The sequence below is a fragment of the Taudactylus pleione genome, unplaced genomic scaffold (assembly GCF_031769625.1).
Source record: "Taudactylus pleione unplaced genomic scaffold, aTauple2 ptg000609l, whole genome shotgun sequence".
NCBI classification, from domain to species: domain Eukaryota; kingdom Metazoa; phylum Chordata; class Amphibia; order Anura; family Myobatrachidae; genus Taudactylus; species Taudactylus pleione.
This window is the reverse complement of record NW_028285011.1, coordinates 11131923-11148796: the sequence shown is the minus strand read 5'-3', so window position 1 is coordinate 11148796 and position 16874 is coordinate 11131923. Positions and strand designations below refer to the sequence as shown.

The following is a 16874-nucleotide window of genomic DNA, read 5'->3' as shown; positions in this document are numbered from 1 at the left end:
TATCAGTCCACATCATCAGGGATGCTGTGTATCCATTAAGAAGGTGGTTAATGAAAGGGTACAGCCAACTTTCCAATGAACAGATAACCTACACCCATGCCATCAGCTCAGCCCGAATGGTTGTTGAAAATGCATTTGGACAAGGGACATTGGTGTAAGCTTGTTAAAGCAGAATGATATAGACATTCACCTCATTACAGATGTTGTTGCGGCACGCTGCTTAAACATTTGTGAAATACAGCGAGAAAACTACATGCCGGAGTGGGACATCGTGGAGGAGCCTGTTGGGGGTGATCTTGCTCCCCTTTCAACCACCTCTGATGCTTCTAGTACAAGCAACGAAGCAGAACAGATTTAAAGCACATTAGTTAGAAACATACATTCAATGGGGTCATTGTAAAAAAAGCACAACATTTGTTTTTTCATATTCAAGTTTTATTTTAATAAGCCCCTTTTTTTCATTTACAAAAGATGCGTGAAAGCCTTACTTCCATATTTGTTGCATAGGAAAGAATATCACACAAAATACAACACGACCAATAGTTGTAAATAATTCACATGTATGTATATAAAATTGTCAACATATTTAGGCATGTCCTTTGTTTGCGTAGCTCATTTCATGAGCGGATACAATTAACACAAAATGTTTTTTATTATAACAAATGAGGCATTACACACCGCCTTACAATAAAAGTAATGTGCACATTTACTTCTAAGCACAATGTTCTCCATACTGTATATATGTATGGGTTGAGATTGCTCAAGCTCATATTATGAGCGTATAATGTACATGTAAACTCAATTTTTTATTTTGAATTTAAAACAATAAGGCATTACAGTCTCCGAAAAAAAAAAATAATGTTAATTACGCATATACCTCTGAGCACAATGTACTCCATCTTTAAGTTTTTTTTGTTTAGATTTTGCTCATATTACAGTATGAGCGTAAACAAAGTGAAAAAAAAGTAAAAAATTTTAGAATTTTACAAAGGAGGCATTAAACACCCCATTAAAATAAAACAGTTATGTGCACATATACTTATGTGCAAAATACTCTACATATTTATTAATAGACTTTAATATAACAAGGTGATATTAGGAGCATTTAATTCACCTATTAAGACAGCAAAACCAGAGTCTATGATATTTAAAACATCAGAAAATTAAACATGTGACATATGTTGTATGTCTATTTAACAGCTCTTTGCATACCACACTTACATATTTCTGAATACTGTAAACTCGGGATTATTGGTAGGAGTATGTTCTTGTGACGGAGTACTAGTAGACAAAGGGCCTGATTCAGAGCCGCTCGTAAGCGGCCGCTCGTTCGCTCTGAGCGATGTTCGCACATTTGCGCATGCATATGGGTTGTAATGCGCATGCGCCAACCAGTCAGTGCGATCGGAAATCGAGCACTCGCCAAATAGCGAGTGCCTGCTAGTTTGAGTGACAGGATGAGGCGTTTGTGGGTGGTAACAGGGGAAGGTGCTTGAAAACGGGGAGTGGAGATCCGAACGCAGGCGTGCCAAACGGTCAAAACGGGCGTTTTAAGGGTGTGCATAATTAACAAAGCAGCGTCATCGGCCACGTCACTTGGTTGTCTCTTAGCCTGAACTGTTCGCATGATTGCGGTAGGATAAACCTACCACAAGCACTGTGAGCAGTTCAGACGCCTTTCGATGTACTCGATTAATCAAATAAATAGCGGAGATGACGTATGATGCGAGCAGCCAGGGGGCGTTTTTACAAAATAGCGAGCGCATGTTTCGTTCGCTCGCTCAGACATAGAGGTGTCAACAGACCGCAAAGAGCGAGCGCTCAATTTAAATATCTGGCCCCTTTTTCTGAACGAGCGAGCACAAATAGCATCCGGCTCTGAATCAGGCCCAAAGTCTCTATAAATAGTTGTCCTTGGTTTACATTATCTAATGTACTATCAGAAAATGTTGATGGTGACTCAGGCTTTTGCATATGCTGGGATGTAGGCCCAAACAAGGTAGGAGACTTTGCTTGTTGTGCATACTGTGATGTAGGTAGCCCAAATGGGGTAGTAGACTTTGATTGTTGCGCATACTAGGATGTAGGCCCAAATTCTGTGGGAGACTTTGCTTGTTGCGCATACTAGGATGTAATTGCCCCAAACAAGGTGGGAGACTTTGCTTGTTGCACTTACTGGGATGTAGGTGTCCCAAATGAAGTGGGAGACTTTGCTTGTTGTGCATACTGTGATGTAGGTGGCCCAAATGACGTGGGAGACTTTGCTTGTTGCGCATACTGGGAAGTAGTTGCCCCAAATGAGGTGGGAGACTTTGCTTGTTGCACATCCTGGGATGTATTTACCCTATATGAAGTTGGAGACTTTACTTGCTGCACATACTGTGATGTATACACAAATGAGGTGGGAGACTGAACTTGAAGCGCATACTGGGATGTTGTCCCAAATGAGTTAGGACAGTGTGTTTGTTGGGTAAAATGGGTGGGGGGTGGCACATGTATTGGTGTGGAGCGTATTTCACTCGATAGTTGCGCTAAAAAAAAAATCACGGTTATCCTACATAGCTACTATTTGCGCTAGTAAATTGCTCTGCAATTCTCGCTCATTGTCCATGAATTGCTGCAGTCTGTGTCAAAGCTGAATAATTGGATGAGACAAGTTCAGCTTAAAATTTAATCGCGATGACGCCATTTTGCGACTGGCCGCAAGACGCCTTCTTGTGAATGGCAGCAAGACTCCATTTTAGAAAAGAAAGCTTACACAAGCGCCATTTTGTCAAAAATACATAGTACACAATCCACAGTGCAAAATTGCTAAAAGTAGCAATTTTGCTACTCACAACGCAAAGTTGCTAAAAAGTAGCACAAACAGCTTTTTAACAATCTTCCCCAAACACCTACCGACGGTGTTTAGCAGACATAAAATAACTTTCCAACACATTAAAATCACTACAGACTTATATTTGAGCAGGAGCAAATTAGTGGTGTTTTCCCTGCACTTCATGTTAAACATAGGACAACGCAAATAGCTATTTAGATGCACAGCCAGCTTTTTAGTGATCTTTCCCAAACCCATACTGGCATGCTCACACACATACACAGAAGCCTTTCCAACTTAGTGCTGGTCGCTAAGTGCCCCACAGACCCTCAAACGCATAACACAATTTAGTGTAATTTCTCCCCGCATACACATTTAAAAGCAATGGTCCCGCAGCGTGAAAGGAATGATTATTACTTGGTTTAATCGCAATGTCAGCATATAAAGAAATGAATGTTTTCTGTAACTATGGCTTAGTAAATGGCAATTGGACCGTGTTTGGTGCCGTACTGATCTACTCTGTTCCCACAGCGTTCCGGTGGCATCGGTGAGGAGATCAGAACATGCGGCTATGAAATATGAATGTTAGAGAGAATAACTTCTTGAAATGTTGTATGCCATAGTTAGATTAGATTTATTATGCAGCGGGAAGATGAACACAAACAGGCTGTTAGAGGCTGGGTTGAGTCTTTGCACTGACCTATGAATTGTACCGTAACGGAAGAAGCAAGAAGAGGAATCAATGAGAACCTGCCAACGTATTCTATTGTATTGCTTATCCCAGTACGGGTATATATGTGAGTGCTCTGAAACGAGATGCCAGGCTGAGGTGTTCCTGTTATGCTGTTTCGACGAAGTTCTCAATATTGATGCCGGTATCTGGTCCCAAAGCGCATGCGTATGTATTGACTGTACCTTGTGACCTAATGTTTGTACAATTTAGTTTGCACTCTTTGTTAGATCATAGCGTGATAACATCTGTACTTTTACCTGAATAATAATCTTTAGCGCGTTGGACCGCTATTCAACTGTCTTAGAGTTTTATTAATGGTATAATTAAACTAGGGATGTGCAGGCTCGGTTCTACTCGGTTCCGTTCGGTTCTTTTTACCGGATCTTATTGGGTTTCAGCTGTCACGAGTTTTGGATAGCCAATAAGATTCGGTAAAAAGAACCGAACGGAACCGAGTAGAACCGAGCCTGCACATCCCTAAATTAAACACAGCGCTAATTAGCAACACCGTATGGTTTTAGAAGGTATAGGCAGGTTTTGTCTTAGAGGTTCTAGGCAGGTGAATCTTAGAGGTTTATAGGCAGGAATGTACTAAAGGTTCATTGCACGATTCAACATATGGCATCCTCTTGAGCCTGCCATTCCGAATCCAGCTCATGTAGTTGTTCACACAGAATATAGTCATGGCTTTGGTAGCGACCTCTATTTTGGTCTTCTTCTTTTTACCTGTTGGAACTGTGAAAACTGAAAACAAAAGAGAGAAAACATTAAGCATTACAAAGATGAAAATAATGATTGAAACCCATGATTGTAAATGAGCCAAAAACAAAGAGCAGCATTATCAAAGCCTCTGTGTATGCGGTGACCATCCTCTAGCACAAGTTGAATGCTGCAACAGATACAGTTTCATTCTAGCACATTCTATAGACAACTCTTGTTAAATACGAGATCAAAGTACCATAAAACTCGCAGTTATATGTGAAGAATAGGTACAATATTTACCAATGCTTTGCTCCATGTTATAAAGAAAACCTACTATAAATTGCAAATCACATAGGTTAACGCTGCAATACATAGAGGTAATTGAGGTGAACTTACCGTTACTGCGTAGGTTGGGCTTGTCTCGCTGGGTCTATGGCTGGGACTCTGAACCTTGGCTCTGCAACGGTGCTATCACATCTGTGGCGGGGCTTGGTTCCATGATCATGGTGGTAGATGAGACGTCATCAGGTTCATCATCAAATAGGACCTGCGATGATGCCAGACTCTGCTGGCTGCACTCAGGAGTGGATGAAAGCATTGAAGGCGTACCTGTTGTTGTTGCTGACAGTGTGCCAGCATCACTTGATGAAGATAGGGCTATGGAGTTGTATAGCGCTCTATGCCCAAAGACGGAACTGTACAAAGTTGACTTGCTGCCAGGTCTTCACAATACCCCTGCTGGACAGGATCTTTGCAATGTTGCCATAGATCATGGCATCCTTAACAGTGCCTGTAATTTTGACTTTAATTTTCTCCTCTCCTCTCACATGTAAGAGCTCCCGGACCTCCTCCTCCTTCCAATGAGACATGATCTCCACTCCTCAATTACTGACAGTCTGCTGCCGAACTGCGAGCAACATCGCACAGCCGTACTGGTAATGCACAGATTCCCAAACATCAGGAATCTGCGTAAATAACTGATCTGCGTCCGCAGCTGAATAAGGCCATCAGTTCACAGTTTTGACCTGTCAAACCTTTAGGCCAAAACTGATAAGTTTGAATGACATGTTATTGTAGATTCTTTTATGTTTGGTACTTTGCCATTGTTTGTAAATGTTTTATATCTCCAGTTATTTTTTTAAAATTTTGGCAAATATTCACCTTGCAACAGACTGTTACCCTATACCTGTGACTGTCTTTGAGCTCTGTACAATTTGTATTTTGTACATGGTCTGATTAATTGAGGTTTTTTTTTACATGAAACATTTCACATTTATTGTAGAATTAAGAAGTTGCTGAATACAAAGAAACATCATTAAAAAACAATCCCCACTGTAATACAGCTTTACAGATTCTGGGCCTGATTCAGAGCCGCTCGTAAGCGGCCGCTTGTTCGCTCCAAGCGATGTTCGTATAACTGCGCATGCATATGGGTCTTAATGCGCATGCGCCAAACAGTCATTGCAGTCGGAAATCGAGCGCTCGAAAAATAGCGAGTGCCTGCTAATTTGAGTGACAGGATGAGGCGTTTGTGGGTGGTAACAGGGGAAGGTGCTTGAAAACGTGGAGTGGAGATCCGAACGCAGGCGTACCAAACGGTCAAAACGGGCGTTTTAAGGGTGTGCATAATTAACGTCATCAACTACGTCACTTGGTTGTTTCTTAGCCTGAACTGTTCGCATGATTGCGGTAGGAAATCCAACCACAAGCACTGCGAGCAGTACAGATGCCTTTCGATGTACTCAATTAATCTAATAAATAGCGGCGATGACGTAGGATGCGAGCGACCTGGGGGCATCTTTACAAAATAGCGAGCGCATGTTTCGTTCGCTCGCTCAGACATAGAGGCGTCAACAGACCACAAAGAGCGAGCGCTCAATTTAAATAGCCGGCCCCTTTTTCTGAACGAGTGAGCGCAAATAGCGTCCGGCTCTGAATCAGGCCCTCTGTTTGTAACTGGTTGTAGCAGTAGACCTCATACAGGGCCTTAGTCAGAATTAGATGCACACAGACTCACAATATGTGATTGCAAGTACATTCGCATTTATGTGCTTTATTCAGAGTCAATCGCACATTTTTCAACTCCATCCCCTTGGCTGGGACTCTCTCTCTGTCGCCCCCGGGTCTGACATGGCAGGTTTCCGTGGTGGCAATGTGCATTCGCAAATTGTGAGATATCACAATACACGATGGAAACACATTGGTCATTGGCCGGATAGAACCGATAATAAATAAACAAGTGTAAAGGTACAGTAGCATAGGCATAGAGTCAATATTTTTTAAGGTTTTCCCTTTCCCAAATGAATTAAAAAAAATATTTATTTTGTAAAACAAAAGAGATTGCCAGGCAGGTACCATATGTGGGTGGCAATGGGAAGGGGAGTTGCGACTCAAACACAGGTGTGTCGCGACCATTTTCGTGGCGTATATCAGCATGCAACTGCGTACACAGAAATAATGGCTCTGGCGACTCAGTTCCGGTGGTCAATCTCAGTAAACATAGGGATACTCAGAACTCCAATAATCGACTGTTCTGCACCGGATGCTGTGTCTTTGCACTCAATATTGTAGCATGGATTTGCAAAGCTACCGGTGGGAGTCTCAATAAAATACCGGCGGCTGCGACATTTGCCCATTTTTGCACAGCCGCTGTGTACAAATCTCAGCAGCGGTGGCATTAGCGTCCATCTCTGAATCATCTCTGAATCAGAACCGTTATCTCCTTAGTTAATGCTCATTCAAGTGTCATTTATGTACTGAAAATAGAAATCTGGACATTTTCATTTTCAAATTTTAACTTTTTTATTACTCTGGTATTTGTTTGTAGAAAATCACATTTAACCATTTAAAGTTAACCTTGCTTATGCAAAAAGTATCCTACTAAGTGCATTAAATCACTTTTAATTAGCAGAACCTCAATGGTTGCTAAGTGCACACTCTCCTACCTTGAAGCTCATTTAATATCTTGTGTAGCAATGTGGAATATTGTTTTGCACATGAGCACAGGAGAGTGCAGCACATTTGATTAAAGTGGTCTCTACAAGAGGTGTATGACTGGCACCACCTAGGGGGTTTCTAGCATCAACCAGGGGCATTTTAGCACCACCCATATGGTGTATCTAGCACTAATTTAATGTAATCAATCCCTATCATATAAACATGTCCCCCCAAATCATGCTTCACCCAATCTCCTTATATATCCCTCCCAACTCCCTCATCTAACTTAATATTATATTTTATAATAGTTTTTATAATATTTGAATCACCTTCAGGAGAGGGACACAACTGAAAATCTGTGAGATAAATAATTGTCACAGGCACCTGGAGTCACTGCAGATGAGATGTGTGCTGTGCAGCCTGTGCTTCTTCCCGGACTTGCAAACAGTGTGTGAAGTGGTGGAAAGGCATGTCATGTCACACCGGGAGGAGCTTTGGACATTAAGGGGTCTATTTACTAAGCAGTGTTAGGAGACAGAGTGAAAAGTGATAAGAAAGTGATAAGGTGCCAGCCAATCAGCTCCCAACTGTCATTTTTCAAACACAGCCTGTGAGATGACAGTTGAGAGCTGATTGGCTGGCACCCTATAACTTTCTTATCACTTTTCACTCTGTCTCCTAACACTGCTTAGTAAATAGACCCCTATGGGGTTTATTTACTAAGCTTTGTTAGGAGATAAAGTGAAATGAGATAATGTACCAGCCAATCAGCTCCTAACTGCCATTTTTCAAACACAGCCTGTGACATGGCACTTAGGAGCTGATTGGCTGCTACCTTATCACCGTTCACTTTATCTCCTAACAAAGCTTAATAAATAGACACCTAACAGACATAAGAGGGCTACCTCTACCAAGCATCTTTCCACCACTACACCGACCTTGGCCCTCACCTGCTGGGCAAGTGACCTTGTTGGACAACCTGCAATGAGGATAGGGCAGTACAAATACCAGTGCTCTATTATAACAGTATTAATAAGAATTTGCACTGCGAGGGGCAGTAAGTAGCGCCAAGCCTGCTGTTCGGTTGAGCGTGGACACACCTGGCACACCCCATGCACAAGCTTATGCATGTGAGAGCACAGTAAGGAGTATGAAGGTGGCTAGCCCACAGTTCAGCAGAAAATTCTCTGATCTTCTAATTTTTTTCTTAAGGAAATGCAAACTAAGCATCCCCACACCTTCTATATCATGAAGGTTTAATACATTAATTTTCCATACAAATGTGCAGATTTGCACGCAGGCTAATATCATCATCACATTGTGATAGGGATGCAGCCCTGCACATTGCACTTGAAATTACCCTTAATATTTAGTGTTATTGTTTTCATTTACCAATACAGTATATGCAATGTACATCTATACTTAGAGGCCTATTTATCAAGCTTTTCCAACTCTAAAATCAGACAGAAACAACAGTATGATTTTCTCAAAATAATGATTTTTTTTAAGCTGTAACATAGGCGATATCACATTTATTTCCTGTATGCATCGGAGCATACTGCCATCTCCATTCAATGTATAGGGACATTGCTATTGTACAATATAACAAGCTCCAAACAACTTAGGGGTCTATTTACTAAGCAGTGTTAGGAGACAGAGTGAAAAGTGATAAGGTGCCAGCCAATCAGCTCCCAACTGTCATTTTTCAAACACAGCCTGTGAGATGGTAGTTAGGAGCGGATTGGCTGGCACCTTATCACTTTTCACTCTGTCTCCTAACACTGCTTATAAAATAGACCCCTAAATGTTTTGGAGCTTTTCTACGACAGCTACAGTAATGCAACTTTCAGATGGCATAAGCACACACTTTATATAGAGCTATCAGAGTGTAAAAAAGGATCTCTCCATGTCTCTCTGTTGCCTCTGGCTTTTCCAGTGCGCATGCATGATGTAAGGCTCATTAACACGGTCAAGACAACACTCAGAGTTTTGTATTTGCTGGGACAGCGGCTTATCGTAGCATCACCACCATGGTAAATAACCCAAACATCCTTAAAAATCACATTGTTAGGTGCCCAAAAAAAAAGAATTCAAATTTTTGGGACTATTTTGAAATTATTATTAAATCGATTCCATTTTCTTATAGAACAAATAGTAAGGTAAATGAATTCAATATGTTTATTTTAAAACAATTCATTTTAAGTTAACAAAGAATGTCCTTGAATCTGCTGCTTTGTAATAGTTGTTTAGATCAACAAATGTGTAGATGACACAAGGTCATGAACACATTGTGCAATGAGAGGAGAAATAAAATCTGTATGTGGAATATGGATTTAATGGGTTGGAAAGTCAAGGAACTTTGACAAACAGCAACTTAACCAATCCAACTAGGAAGTCTGAGAGCCATTTGAATTCACATCACACTACACCTGGTAAGAATTAGTCTAGCACAGCATCATCAATCATAGTGTGCTTGTCAGATTTGACATCTTTTAGGTCTACATTGTATGCTTAATGACTGCATTACAGGAAATGTAAACAGACACAAAATATACAGGTATGCTTTACATTTTTTTTCTTTTACAAAAGACAAACAATTAGTTTTTAAAACAAAGAAAAAAAAAGACTACACAAACCTTAACCATAAAATATCAACATATAAAACAGGCATATTAAAAATTTCAGTGTATAAAGAAGTGAAATAATTGCTTTTAAGTCAGTGTCTCATAGGAAGTAATCCTCCTCTTGTATAACATTTTACTTTAATACTTAAAATGTATTTTTCATCTTTAGAAATTTAAAAAATATAAACATCCATTTTACTGAGTTTCCAAATGTGTGCAACATGTTTGGGAATTAAAACACTTTCATTAAATATAACGGAAAATGCAGTGAAATGTTGTGCAAAACAAGTTTTCCAGATGTACTCTCCATTTTGTGGAGGTGTGAAGTTCCAGAGATACAATACTTACTGAATGTTCGGTAAGTGGCCACTCATCATAATTTGTGCAAATTTGCATCTAAAAGAATTTATGGTCTATGTATTTATCAATGACCCTATGGTCAATTCATTTTGCTGTGTGTTGTGGCAAGAGTAGGGATGTGAATACATCATAAGGTGAATTTCCACCCGCAACACATGATAAATTTTGCAGTGGAATGCGTAATGAGTGGAAATATATAAGTGAACAGTTTAGAAAATGTTGCTGAGCTGTACTCTTACACAAGTAAGATACAAAGTGTATGTTTTGAAAGCATTAGTCCACTCTGTCGGATAGCGTGCATGTGTATGTGTGAGTGTACATGTGGTAGGGAACATAGATTGTAGCTCCACTGGGACAGGAACTCATATGAATTATTATTGTGCTGAAATATTCTCTGTGAAGCGCTGTGGAATATGTGTGCATTATATAAATATCTGTTAACTAATAAATAAATAAATAAATAAATAATGTTAATGTTTGTTATAAACCCAAAAGGTGATAATTTTAAATTGCATACAGAAAAAAGTTGCCCTGGATGCACTCCACATACAGATTAGTAATATGAATATTAGGAAAACTACTTAAGAGTTAAAATAAAATAAAATTACATTTGCCTAGCATTCTAAAACTCAAAACAATATTTTTTCAGTCCCTATAAACACATGATATCTTACACAATATTACAAACAAAATATAGTACAAGCTATTTTCAAATAAATGTTGTCTTATGCAAGCACTAATAAACATCACAATAAATTGTATTCTCTATAATAAACATTTGAAACCCCAAACATATGCACTATCCATATTATTAATGTTATGAACTACAGCTGAAGTTGTATTTTAGGAAAACAGAATAAATATTATAATTATAGTACAGATTATTTTCAACTCGTCTTTATTAAGTAATACTCTATAATAATAATAATAATAATAATAATAATAATGTTTGTCAATATTATTGATAATGTATATTGTTTTGAACAAAATATTTTTGGTTTAATTTTAGTTACAATGATAAGCTAAACTTTCTTTGTGCTATCACTATACTAGGACTTTTTTCTTTACATAACGCTGAGCACATTTGTATATGTGAAAGTAGAGATAGTGTTAATGATAACTACTACTGTATGAATTCAGTATTACAAATGTGCAATGCAAGATATCAACATACCCTGATATAAGGTTATAAAATTGATCATAAACAGTATTTTTATAGTAAGGAAAAGTAAAAAAAATTTCAGTTATAGTATTCGCATATGTTGGTAATTCTCTAGATCACATCATGTACTCATTGTGCAGTAACGAGAATGTTTTCTGTAAATAGTGTCATATTGAAATCATTTATAATGTATTTTTTATATGATAAAGGAGTCAAAGAAACACAAATTCTAAGTAGCTCAAATTTCATAAACGTTTACATGTTTTTAGAACTCAACATACATTGCTACATATTATATTACTCGCTAATGTTGTTATAACATATTATGAAACTAGCATTATTTTACTCCAACTGCTATTGTGTAAAAGTTTTAACTCTTTCAAACTACTGTAACAGTAAAATCATCTGCCACCAAGTAATTGACAGCAAAACTTCACTGAATTTCTTTATGATGGTCTCTATTTGTTTAATAGCTTAAATAATAAAACAGGATGTCATTTTTTATAATTTATTTAACTAACCATTGTTAAAAATGAAAATGATAGAAAAGACGCAGAATTTTTTTTATCTGATTTTATTTTTTATTTTTATTTTTTTAGGTAATTGAACCATATAACATTATTATAGATATTCCCAGCATTTTATTGATATACTTTTAGAAAGTCTCAAGATAACAGATGAGATGGACATAGAAAACAAGAACACTATTGGGTGTTCACGTAGAAACGTAGTTAATAAATTCTAGTCATACAAAACATGTACTGTATGTATTATGTACATTGGCAGATTTCCATTCAGGACAAAAATATTCTTTTTTTTTATAAAAAGAAGCATACTTTCTCCCACATAATATCCAAGTAATAATTATGCAGTCATTATGGCTCTGCAGTATTCACATATTAAAAAAAAAGTTCCCAATTAAAGGCACAGTTAAGCTGTAGCACAGATATTGTCTTTTATATATCTATTGTTTTTTTAGTTTTTTTTTTAGCATTTATTGTGAAGCTCTTCAGCTGACTGATGCCCAAAGGGGAACTAACAAATCACTCAGCTGGTGGCTGACACTGGTCTTGAAAAAAGCTAGTAAGGAACACTTTCCGTCTTTCAGAGCCTCCACACCAGCTGTCACCCTGCTATGGGTGCTGAAAAGCTCCTGTCACTTCATCCAAAGGGATTTACTTGGTCAGAAGGAAAATTTAAATACAAAGCATGCAGCTAAGAACCTAGTGAAAAGGATTATGAGTGCACAAGAGCACATGTGTATAAGACACTAATACATCTTTAGGAAATTTCAGATCCCTAAAGCCAGGATTAGTGCCAGAGGCAGGGTGGTATACATATGCAGGGACCTTTACCATTCCAGTTATTATCACTCTCACTATTGAACTTTATAGATCTTTTATTAGGCTATTTTAAAACTTCTGTCATGGGAAAGAAAATTCCTGCTCTGAAATCTCGGTGTCACCTGTTTATAAAACAACTTTTGCTGGCATTTGTTTACAATCTGTTTTTATACGTTTAGCTGTGTAACTTAATAGAATATAAAGGATTTATAATATATTTATTTACAGGTGGGGCATATTGTTTTTACATTGTATGAATACAAAGTTTGCATAAGTGTGTTTCTTTGTAGACAATATTAGTAAAGTCCAGATATCTGCACTGAAATTAAATTAATAGGTTATTCAAATACTGTAGTGATCAAGCATAAGGACGAAATATGAAATATGTAAATGTGGGTAATCAGAAAGAAGTGTAGAGACATGCATGCTGCACTTAACGAATCTCATGCCATCAGCCTTTAGAGGTCACTACAACCTCACTGCACAGAATTTTTGAAGCGAATGAGAAAGTTGGAAGGTTCCATTTTTTTCTGTCCCATAGATTCGCTTTCTGAGAGCGCAGTTTAAATGTCTTCACATGGCCTATCATGTATCCAGCCCAGCAAGCTGATTAGTGAAGCAGCTTGACTCTGACATACACTTTATGCCAACCAGAAGCTGCCATGCACAGCTACCTTATTCACTGTGGAGACAGGCCCGAAGCGAAATTGTAACACAACAAAATGCAAATCAGAGGAGCCTTACCACACTTAAAATGAGATGACTGTAATATGTAACAGCTTAATTTGCCCACAGACATGACTGATGGCTTCTTCTTATCTTTAAGAGCATAATTTTAGATTTCCACTTTTTTTTTTTAAATTGTGATCGCTGCATTTCATTTTTAGTATGTTATATTTTATATGTGTTCAATATTAATCTGTGCAAACATCAAATATGTCTGTGCAGAATCTCGGTAATATGAATATTGGGGAAAATTAATTTATAATACATATTGTTTTTAAATATTTTTAGATGTCAAATATTAAAATGTAAATTATTCCAAAACAAATGTATCTACAGTTTACCAATATATACCAAGCATGAAATTAAAGAGGCTTTTCAAGAAAAATCTACTGTAGCCCCTATGCCTCCGGGGACCTCAACACAACAGGATGGGAGTTGGGTGTTACACTTCACAGCAAGACTTTTGTTACCTTTTCTGGATTTACTTCTTGACACAGGTTTCTCCAATTGAGCCAGTTTTTTCTTCAGGTTGCAGATCCTTGCAGGGTCCGCCAAAAGATGACTCAGGAAACCCCAACCTGACTCTCTAAAAACACTTGGAGGAACACACACACACTTACATGTGAAGGGACAAACACTCACATTTATTGGTATAAAGGACAGGTATCCTTGTGGCCATCTCAACAAATTGCAAATCCCCTTAGAGTAGGATGCAAATACAATAACATGCACATGCAATAATACAATGGCAATAGTAGGAATCCAATGTAATGATAACAAGATTTTTAATATGATGATAGTTCCTGTAACAACATACAGTATTGTACATTCAATGTTTGAAAACACAGTACACAATATACTGGGAATAGATGTAATGAAAAGAAGCAGAGTAATATTTTAAATTGCAACCACTACTAACTGAATGGTAAGATTAAGGGGGGTATTTATCAAAGCTGGGAGAGATAAAATTGTAAAAAATAAATTCCCAACCAATCAGCTCCTAATTTTCATTTTGAGCCCCCCCTCTTCCCCCCCAAATTTTGATCTTGGGCATCCCACCACGCAGGAATACCATCAGGGAGGCGACTGATAGGCTCCAAATTTATTCTGCAGCAAGACAACGACCCCAAATATACAGCCAATGTCATTAAGAACTATTTTCAGCATAAAGAAGAACAAGGAGTCCTAGAAGTGATGATATGGCAGCACAGATGGTGTAATGGTTAGCATTACTGCCTCACAGCACTGAGGTCATGGGTTTGATTCCCACTACGGCCCTAACTGTGTGGAGTTTGTATATTCTCCCTGTGCTTGCGTGGGTTTCCTCCGGGTACTCCGGTTTCCTCCCACACTAGGTTAATTGGCTCACCACAAAATTGACCCTAGTGTGCATGTGTGTGAGTATGTGATAGGGACTATAGAGTGTAAGCTCCACTGGGGCAGGGACTGATGTGAATGGTAAGATATTCTCTGTAAAGCGCTGCGGAATATGTGTGCGCTATATAAATAACTGGTAATAAATAAATAAATATGCCCACCACAGAGCCCTGATCTCAACATTATCGAGTCTGTCTGGGATTACATGAAGAGACAGAAGGATTTGAGCAAGCCTACATCCACAGAAGATCTGTGGTTAGTTCTCCAAGATGTTTGTAATTGGAACAACCTCCATGCCGAGTTCCTTCAAAAACTGTGTGCAAGTGTACCTATTGATGCTGTTTTGAAGGCAAAGGGTGGTCACACTAAATATTGATTTGATTTAGATTTCTCTTCTGTTCGTTGACTTTGCATTTTGTTAATTGATAAAAATTAACTATTAACACTTCTATCTTTGAAAGCATTCTTACTTTGCAGCATTTATTCCACTCCTGCAAAAAACTTTTGCACAGTACTGTATAAAGAAAAATAGATAGATAGATAAAAATCATAATCGCATTGGCATATTATAATTGGTTTAACCTCTGACCTCTCCCTCCAGTGTCAGTGATGTTTCTTCCAGAGATTTCCAGCATAAAACACATCAAAGGCTAAAAATCTTTTTTTGCCATAGTTACTCATTACATACCACCTAATGATGAAAACAAAAGCACTCCTGAAAATCATCCAATGACACCATCACAACATAATTCACAAGTAAAGAAACACTTCTTAAAGAATTAAAAGCGAGGATATTACAAAAAATACAATAGTAGAGTTGAAAATAAAATTCTAAGAATAATCTACAAAAAGAAAGAGGTGCTGATAAAATAAATAGATGAGGGGACAGAGTGGTGGAGTACTGGGGGGCAGGAGGAGTAAATGTGGGGGCAGCATTGAAGAGAGAAAAGAGAGAGAAAGAGAGAAACCCAGGTATCGCCAAGTACACCATCTGATAAGGGATGTAGTTGAGATTCTGGTAGTTGGGAATCCTGACACCTGTCAGAATCCCGGCACCAGCATCCCGACCGCCGGCATCCCGTTCGCCGGCACCCTGACAGTAAGTATTGGGGTTAGGAGGAAGGTTAGGTTTAGGGGTTAGGCACTAGGGGGAGAGTTAGGGTTAGATTGCGGGAGGAAGGGGTAGGTATAGGCTATGGGGGGATGGTTAGGGTTAGGTTGTTAGGAGGGAGGGTTAGGTTTAGGGGTTAGGGTACTAACCGCCAGGTGTCATTATCCTAACCCTGTCGGGATGCTGGTGTCTGCATTCTGACTTCCGGGATCCTGAACACCAGCATCCTGTACCCAACCCTCTAATAATCTCTTCTGAGCCACCAGGACCCCATACTGCTGATGTCACATCACAGTGTGACCTTCAACCTAGCCAGCCAATACAGTTTGTGCTACTGTACTGCGCATGCTCAGCAACTCCGTCCCCCATGTCTGTGTGAGTCCCTCTACATCTGTAAATTCCTCTCTATGTCTGCATGTTCCCCTCTATGTCTGCATGTGTCACTATATGTCTGTATGTGCCCCCAAATACTGTATGCCCTCTCTTGTGTTCTGTATTTTGTCTTTCATATGTTCTGTATTGTGCTACAGTATCTCTTGTTTTCAGAAAATGACCTTAATTGTTTTTCTGATCACCCCACGGAATGATCCTTATTGTGCTCCCTCCAGTGTCTATAGGTTCTGTGCTTCCCCCATATACTTTTTATTATGCTCCACTGTTAGTATTTTCTTTTTGTGTTCCTCATCACCCAATATCTGTAAGTTCTTAAATGTGGTCCTACATCTTTATGTAAATTCTGATTAATGACGCATTGGGGATAAATTATGGCGCTTGTAACAATGCATAACTTTTGATTATTTAGCTGTGAGATATAAAGTCGGTGCATTTGTCTTTAAAAAAATCACCAATTTAAATATAGCAGCAGTACTACCAACAAATCTGCACTTTTACAAACTTGTACTCTATTAGATTTTCATCACTGACTGTTTTAAGATGTTGGTGTAACAGCGTTAAGAAAAAGAGACTCATTTTGGGGGGCACTCA

General features: G+C 38.5%; 1 pseudogene; it reads right to left on the bottom strand.

The window, feature by feature from the left end:
• Positions 1 to 2172: 2172 nt before the first annotated feature.
• On the bottom strand, positions 2173 to 4889 carry LOC148480634 (uncharacterized; annotated as a pseudogene).
• Between the last annotated feature and the right edge of the window lie 11985 nt (positions 4890 to 16874).